This window comes from Xyrauchen texanus, chromosome 9 (genome assembly GCF_025860055.1).
Source record: "Xyrauchen texanus isolate HMW12.3.18 chromosome 9, RBS_HiC_50CHRs, whole genome shotgun sequence".
Lineage (NCBI taxonomy): Eukaryota > Metazoa > Chordata > Actinopteri > Cypriniformes > Catostomidae > Xyrauchen > Xyrauchen texanus.
In genome coordinates, this window is record NC_068284.1 from 5,706,650 (window position 1) to 5,715,690 (window position 9,041).

Below are 9,041 nucleotides of genomic sequence, written 5' to 3' on the forward strand. Positions count from 1 at the left end.
CAAAAGGAATTAAATGTGGACCCCCATGCAGTACTTAAAGCCCGATGTGGCCCCTTTACCAAAATAGTTGCCCACCCCTGTTTTACATGAATGTCAATTTTGTTTGTCTCTGCATGCATATTTGAGTGGGACCCACGTGATGTTGCGTTGTTGCGCCAAAGAGAGAGCACCTTCAGGAGGAAGGGGTGCCTGTCATCACAGATGACCTGGTGAACTGGCACATTACCAAAAAATAGCTGGCTCTCTTTTGTCGTCGGCGGACCCGTGGAGTGGAGTCCACGACCCGCCACATTGACAAGCTTCTGCAGGAGATGAAGGGAGAGAAGAGGAGAGATCTGATGGGTGTTCCTCTGCTGGACACAGACAGGATAGAGCACATCTGGCGTGTTCAGATGAAGCATGTGAAGTGCATCCAGGATGTGCCAGGTGTGTCTCTACACTGAGACAGGGACCACCATCACCAAGGGAGGGATAGTTCTTACCAAGTACAGGTGTGCTAGAGGCTCAACCTCCCTTGAGTCTTCCCACTGCCACCTGAACAGGTTCATTCCAGGTTTGTTTCTTATTCTTATTGCAGTATAGTATGCAATAAAATAGAATATCAAAGAATTTTCTGAGGGAACTCTTGAAATATTCTTATCCCAATGTCATGTTTGTCTGTGGACAGGCAGCGCTTTCAACTGCATATGTTATGTTACTAATGTGGTTGTGCATGACACGGCAAGATTTTATCATAAAAATGTTCAGTTACGTCTGAAGTGACAAAAAATTCCTACCGGTGTGCATTAGGTCTTGCAGTGTGAATGCAGCTAATAAAGCAGTCACTCTTCATTGTGTCATTCATAATAATCAAACAAACAGCAATATTGTCAAGGTAAAGACGAAATTGTTTACTGCTCATGGCTTGGTAATTTTAGTAGCTTTAATAAATATCAACAGTTGAATATTGTGAAACTCTTAGAACTTTGTTCTATGTCTTATAATGTGTTTCTTTGTTCATTATATTACTGACTGTTGTTTACTTGTTTTTTAAAGCAATATTTGCAAAGGCTAAATGACATTGTTTTCATTTAATCATTTGCATTAATATTTAACTTTTTAAATAGTTCAAATGATTGTGTTCATTAGCAAATTCATTATTTTTTCTGTAGTATTGAAATTGGTATCGAGAATTTTTTCAAAGCAGCAGGTGGTGTTTGCTGCTAGACACCAGGACAGGCTGACCACTGGGAGGTTCAGGTCTCCAAAAAAGAAGGCTGTTTTCATCGCTGGAGTGGACAGCCTGAAGTGATGTGTGCTGGGGTCCACAGCTTTGCCTGCCCAATGGCCAGACTGCTGTCATCTTGTGGAGGCCATTTTCATCAGGCTCTGTTACATCAACAAGTGTCTTAGAAAGAAGGGAAAGAGCTTGCTGATGAGGTGGTCTATATTGCAGGATTACCGCAGGATCCGATAGCTTATCCTGGCTAATGGTGCTATCATGCAGAGCACCACTCTGCTGCTGGTGGAGGTCAATCAAACCACTCTGGTCCAGTGGCACATTGACAGGATTAAGAAGCAAGACCAGACTCTTCTGTTGCAGGGGATTGATCTGCCTGACCCTCTTAGTGTTGCTGCTGAGCCTCTCCCTCCTGCATGTGTCCGTGCTGTTGCTCCACCACAGGTCCAGAGAGAACAGCATGTCTACAACCTGCCACAGAGCACTGCGGGGCAAGCTAGGCTGAAAAGGCGTGCCCCGTGCAATTCAGCTGAGGCTGGCAGACCCAAGCTAACCACCCTGAGGCCACTAATTCCTCGGCCTGTTGGCTACCTGGAACCAGCACCTCTCCGTCCCAGCCCACCTGTCTCCCTTGCCTGCCACACTACCTCCACCTTTCCCTTTCGTTGTTGTCCCTCAAAACCCTCTTCCTAGACTCCCAACCATGTTGAATTTTAATCCCCAACCCAGTTATGTCCTCCCACCTTCTGCCATGGCTGATCCATCTCAACCCACTATCCCTCGTCCCTACCACAGGAAGGTTGAGGCTAGAGCAGCAGTGACCGGGTATATATTCTGCCCTGCCGCAGAGATTACAAAAGAACAGTGGCTTGAAAAAGTGAAAAAAAAAAGACATTTATGCACATAATTTTACATGTTTATATATTTTTGTAAATAGTCTCCACTGATATGTATATAGCGTTTCTATACATATATGTATATGGGGGAGGGGGGTCAATAATAAAAAGGGTATGGTTCATAGAACAGTTACTCATCTTTGATTCATCTTTGACGCTGTCATTTTGCTTCAGTAATCATTCTGTGAGCCTTGTTGAAATGATTTTAATATAATTTATAGATATATATTTAGCATGGTTTTAATAACACACACACACACACACACACACACACACACACACACACACATATATATATATATAACACACATGGCACATTTCAGGCAAATTAATATTCATATGGGTAATCAATAAATATAAAACATGCATCTCATACTATGAAAAGCAGACTTTGTAATAGGACAAAAACAAGGTATTAAAGCATACACAGTTTAAAAAGTGTTCATACATTGACAAAAGCATTCCAGTTAAACATCTTTTAACTTTTTATTTAATATCTTTTTAAATATCCTAACCACCCATAAATTGACCTGGGTGATGAGTGATTTACTTCTTTCACTACCAGCATTTTTAACAGTAATCATATATACTGTTTCATGCATTTAATTAAACAGAATAATTATCAAACTAAACATAAGTCAAGCAATGTACCTATCACCAATATTTATGTAGAATATCAGTTGTAATTTCTAAGTTTTATTTATGTGAAAGGTGGGACTCGAACCAATTTCTTTATTTTCTCTGTCGTAACATGTACATTTCAATGTGGTGCAGTTGGTAGAGTGTGAGACTCTTCAGGGTCTAGGTATGAGCCCCACGTTGGGAGTGACTATTAGCTATTGTCACAGGTATGTGCGAGCAGTGCAGATTTATCCCAGCCATGTAAAACCTCTCTGACTAGAGAGAATGGTAAGATTTCTGGAACCTTATTAAGGAATTCAGAATAATTAACAGGTCTCCAGCTCTCTGCTTCCAAAGCAATATCACAAAAATGAAGCACAGTGCTGCTGTTTATGTGTTTAACGATCCCCATTAACCAATAGGTCTCTCCAAGTCTCCTTTCAAACCCTTGTCACATATGAGGCACATGCTGTTGATTGCCACAACATAACTCAGAAGGTGACTATTTACCTGTCTCTTTGGTGCAATTAAGTAGTGCATTTGGCTATTAACCGATAGTCTGTTGTTGCAAGCCTACCCAAGATGAAGATATATTTTAATTGCCACAAAAGGCGTAGCCTGAGCATTGGGACATTGCAGGTGGAGTAGAGAAACAAGCAAAGTGGAATAAAATCTCATTCTAAAGCATTTGCATTTCTTTACACATACCAATGTTCTGACATTTTGGTACAGGACTGACTTGTCAAATCCTCAAATGTTTCATCACACATTGTACCCAAGTGTGGAAAGACAAATGCCAGAGAAACAAATACAAGTAAATCTTAGCCCAGTCCTAGTCTTAAACCCAACATTTCTTTGGAAGATCCTATTGTCAGACACCTGTGAATTGGGAGGATTCATTTCAGGCATGTACTTTGAAGATATACAAAAAAATGGCATATATGCTGAGAGAGAAACAGTGGTAGAGCATGAGACTTTTAATCACAGGGTCATGGGCTTGAGCTCCATGTTGGGTTTAACTTTTAGCTATCGCCACAGGTATGTGGTACTAGTGCAAATGTATCCTCCCTGCCATGCAAACACTCACTGACTAGAGAGAACGGCAACATTTCTGGGGACTTGTCCAGAAATTCAGAACAGGTAACAGGTCTCCAGCTATCTGCTTCCAAAGTACTATCTCTAAATATAAGCACAGTGCTAAGGTGCTGCTGTTTATGTGTTTAACAATCCCCACTAACCAATCTGTCTCTCCAAGTCTCCTTTCAAACCCATCAAGTATGACACACATGCCATTGACTGCCACATCGTAATCCTGAAGGTGGTACCTCATGTGTCTCTGTGGCGCTACCCGCAACAGGATCGTCTGTGCAACCACATCCAATCAGGGCACGTTATTTCCAATTTTCTGAGCCAATGGCGATCACCAGCTTCATCTTTGTGAGGACTGCTGAGCCAATGGCGATCTCCAGCTTCATCTTTGTGAGGACTGCTGAGCCAATGGCGATCTCCAGCTTCATCTTTGTGAGGACTGCTGAGCCAATGGCGATCTCCAGCTTCATCTTTGTGAGGACTGCTGAGCCAATGGCGATCTCCGGCTTCATCTTTAGGAGGAGTGCTGCGACCAATCATGATTAGCGATTTCATCATTGAACAGTGCGGAGGCGTGACTCGTTTGATTCTCGTACAATTGTTTGAATATTAGCTGCGCTATTTCGCTGTACAGTGAATTTCAACAGTGAGGTAAGATATCAAACTTTTTAAATATCTACATTAACAACAATAGATTCCTATATTTCTTTTATTTGTTTATAATTTTTTATGATGCATTAAAGGTCTTTTTGAAGTGTTATAATTGTTTGCTATCTTGATCTGCAGCACTTCTCATGTTACTCTCTCTTATGATTACAACAATAGATTCCTACATTTCTTTTATTTGTTTATAATACTTTATGATGCATTAAAGGTCTTTTTGAAGTGTTATAATTGTTTGCGATCTTGATCTGCAGCACTTATCATGTTACTGTCTCTCTTATGATTAACAACAATAGATTCCTACATTTCTTTTGTTTATAATTTTTTATGATGCATTAAAGGTCTTTTTGAAGTGTTATAATCGTTTGCGATCTTGATCTGCTGCACTACTCATGTTACTGTCTCTTATGATGAACTACATTAACAACAATAATACGTAGATTGATGCATTTTTCAGGTTTTAATTTGTATTAAGGGGTGTTTTAAATGTCATGATCGATCACAATGGTGGTGTGTTACTGTTTAAAGAGACAATGTAATTATTGGACTATAGCACAAACATTAATAATTAGTGGTCAGTCCATGGGCTACACTGTTTTATGTTATTAATGATTTAATGTAATCAGTATGTTTAACAATAAATACTAAACAAGTTTCAAATGTTCTAGACATGTCTAAACCAAAGTCACACAAAGCCATGGGGGATGATGAGTGGATGTCCTGTCTTCGGTGGTTTGCCAGCACAGGGGTTTGGCCCTCTGAAGCTGGCAACAGACCTGCCACCCGTCAGAAGAAATGGTTCGACCTCTTTCAGAGGGTATGTATTGACAAAATGTAATAAGAAAACATGCATAAAGCCATGTAACATAACCTAGAGGTCTTTTTTGTTACAGATAGATAAATGTCCAATGCAGGTCCGTGGCCAGGCAGCGCATTTTGGTGCACCTCAGAAATGCATTTGTGGATTTCATCCTCCTAAGGTATACATTTCAGACAATCAGGTAATTATCTGCTTCATGTGATGTCAATGTGCTGTGGGATGCTGCAATAGTGTTTAACATTTGTATTTCTATTTATAAAGCTTCAAACTAGACGCATACACAGATTATGAAGCATAGATTTTATTTATGACCTCATAAATAGACCTTGTATACAGCAAGAAACAAAAATGATTGAAATGGACATGTATTTTTTTAAATGCCTTCAAAACCCAAAGAGACAAGTTATTACTGATATTATATTTATTGAGCGTTACATTTATACAGGTTCTCCCTAACGCTTCTGCCCGCAAGACTTTCACTGTTGTACAGAGATGGATTAAATATATATAAATGCCCATGAATGTTACATTTTGCAATGTCTTTTCTTACTTTAGATGTGCACAAATATTTGCATGGACTTGGTATGGATCAAAACCAATGATAGACATTTTTAATTCGTATCACTTTTTGTATATTTTTGTATTCACTACCATCACTTTCTCTGCTGATGGTCATAAAGATGGCAGATGCACAGAAAAAGTCACGTGACTGAAACCAATATAAATAAAGCATGTTTTTCTCACTCTTGATTATTCATTTACCAGCCCACAAGTGCTCCTACTGCCTCCAGTCCTGCCCCTCTACCGGTCTCTACCTCCATCCAGGCCTCTGTCCAGACCTCTGCCTCTGTCCAGGCCTCTACCTCTACCCCGATCATAAGACGGCCTGCAATCAATGTATCAATGGTAACATTATTTTAATTTGAATAGGTTACCTACCCCTGCAGTCCTTTAGTGGTTGGCAGGGTGATTATTTGTGTATTGGTCCCTTTGGCATCAGCAGAGATGTGTAATTCATCACACTTTGGGGAGTGAGAGTGTGCATGGGGGATTTCTATCTTCAATAGGTTCATGAATATTTATATCTTCAACTTTCCAACATATGTATGATTATACATGAATGCCAAGCTGTTCTTTTATCCCTCACTATTAGTTTACAAAGCCACGGTTTGGAGGGTCACTTAGTACTGCTGCCAAACCCAACCTAAATGTACCAAGGCAGGTTCAGGTAATTTAAAAAGACCTTAACATGTTTTATCATCATCATCATTATGTTTATGTTAATATTGTACAATATGTGTCCTTACAGCCTGGTAGTCACAATCCCTCTCCTGAAGCCAGTCCCGCTCTTACGGCCTCATTGAGTGCCCGACTATCTGTAAGTACCTGTGTGTGTAGTATAAATGCAAACTTGAGAAATAAAAATGCAATGGTTTATTACATCTCTAATCTTTCATCCAGCCCTGCTCCTGCTCATGCACCCAGCCCTGCTCCTGCACATGCACCCAGCCCTGCTCCTGCTCCTGCACCCAACCCTGTTCCTGCACCTGAGCCAGATCAATTTTGGCTGCCCACTGAAATGAGGAAGACAATCCCCTCACAGGATCAGAGGTGGATTTCGTCTGTGCTCTTTCATGAGGCCAGACTTCAGCCAGACTTGAAGCTCTGGTATGAGCCACCAGTCCCTTCCCTCATCTACCACCAGGCTCCATCACCAGACTGCTTTTTCAACCACAGGCTTTTGGTATGGATGCCCTACCACTTGTGGAAGTTTAGAGTGTTCTGTCCTGCATGTGGGAAGCAGCTCACTGGCTATGGCATCCACAAGAGGGCACGGAAGGTCCTGGACATCGACAGATACTACCTTATGGTAACAGAGACTCTCAGGTGTACTGTTTGTCGCCTGAATTACCTGTCTACCTGCCAGACTGTCCTGGACCAGATTGACTTGCCCCATAGGAGACTGTTCCGTCTGATCTTGACCCAGAAGTGAGTTACAATCTACACACACCAGATGGAATTTTGAAATCAGGTTATAATCAAGATAGTTATAACACCTATCATTAATATGGCATGGTTAATAATCTCATTTCAAAAGTGTATATGCAGAAATGTGTAATATAAAGTAAATTCATAATATAATGAAAGTGTTTTTATTTAGCATGGAATAATAATTGAAGCAAATCTCCTATTGTACACAAAGGTATGCATGTGACATTCGTGTCATACGCATGCTGAGGGAGAGGATGCTGGGCAACAGCCCCACCAGGCTAGTAAAGCAGCTGAGGGAGAACCATGGGGAGGAGTGGCTTGATCGCTTGGCACACTATATGGAGGAATGTGCGGCTTTTATCAACCACCCTGGCCTCTTACCTGTTGTGTGCCAGAAGCCTCCAGAGCCCATCGACGTCCCGACCAGCAAGTGGCTCCTGTCTGTTTACGGGAGGGACATTATCAGCCGTATAGACCACATCAAGGCCAGCATTACCTCCACATTTGGGACCATTTTAAAAATGGACTCAACAAAGCAGGAACTTCGTTGACATTATTACTGGTGTTTAAACTTTTATAAAAAAGTTTTAGAATAATTTGTGCTATGCATTATTAATATTTTTCATGTATATTGCTTTTGATTTCAGATCACAAGAAAGCTGGTGGGCACAGCCAGGGGGACAGCACAGTGGATGACGTCTCTTGGAACTGAGACAGGGCAAATACTTATCAGTGTCCTGACTGCTCAGGAAGGACCTGGTCTAGACACCATGGTCTCTGGCCAAACCAACAGGTACAGCCAGGCGGGTGTGGCTCCACCAGTGCTGCTGTATGTGAATTCTGGCTGTTGCGTAGAGAAGGGGCAGAGCAAGCTACAGGCCAGGTTTGGAGACTGGCCTGACCTCATTATCAGGCTGGACATCTGGCACTTCATGCGTCGGCTGGCAGTGGAGTGCACCACCGATGCCCATCCTCTCTACCCAGCTTTCATGGCAAGGCTCTCTGCATGCATATATGAGTGGGACCCACGTGATGTTGTGTTGTTTCGCCAAGCAAAGAGAGAGCACCTGCGGCTCCACCAGTGCTGCTGTATGTGAATTCTGGCTGTTGCGTAGAGAAGGGGCAGAGCAAGCTACAGGCCAGGTTTGGAGACTGGCCTGACCTCATTATCAGGCTGGACATCTGGCACTTCATGCGTCGGCTGGCAGTGTAGTGCACCACCGATGCCCGTCCTCTCTACCCAGCGTTCATGGCAAGGCTCTCTGCATGCATATATGAGTGGGACCCACGTGATGTTGCGTTGTTTCGCCAAGCAAAGAGAGAGCACCTGCTGGAGGAAGGGGTGCCTGTCATCAACAATGACCTGGTGAACCGGCGCATTACCAAAATGGAGCCACACAGAGACAGAAGATGTGGACCTGGCTAGCTCAGTCGGTAGAGCATGAGACTCTTAATCTAAAGGTCATGGGTTTGAGCCCCATGTTGGGCATCACTATTAGCTATTGTCACAGGTATGTGCAAGATTTATTCTCCCAGCCATGCAAACACTCTCTGACTAGAGAGAATGGTAAATAAAAACAATCTATCTGCTTCCAACGCAATATAGCAAAAATAAAGCACAGTGCTTCTGTTTATGTGTTTAACAATCCCCATTAACCAATAGGTCTCTCCAAGTCTCCTTTAAAACCCTTGTCACATATGAGGCATATGGTGTTGATTAACACATCATAACCCAGAAGGT

General features: G+C 42.1%; 1 protein-coding gene and 1 non-coding gene across 2 annotated transcripts in view; one reads left to right on the forward strand and one right to left on the reverse strand.

Moving 5' to 3' along the window:
• LOC127649649 (gastrula zinc finger protein XlCGF8.2DB-like) overlaps nt 1-9,041 on the reverse strand; it is a 90,027-nt gene that overhangs the window by 79,417 nt on the left and 1,569 nt on the right. The window lies entirely within an intron of this gene.
• Nucleotides 8,717-8,789, forward strand: trnak-cuu (transfer RNA lysine (anticodon CUU)). The gene has a single exon. It is a non-coding gene; the product is annotated as a tRNA-Lys (tRNA).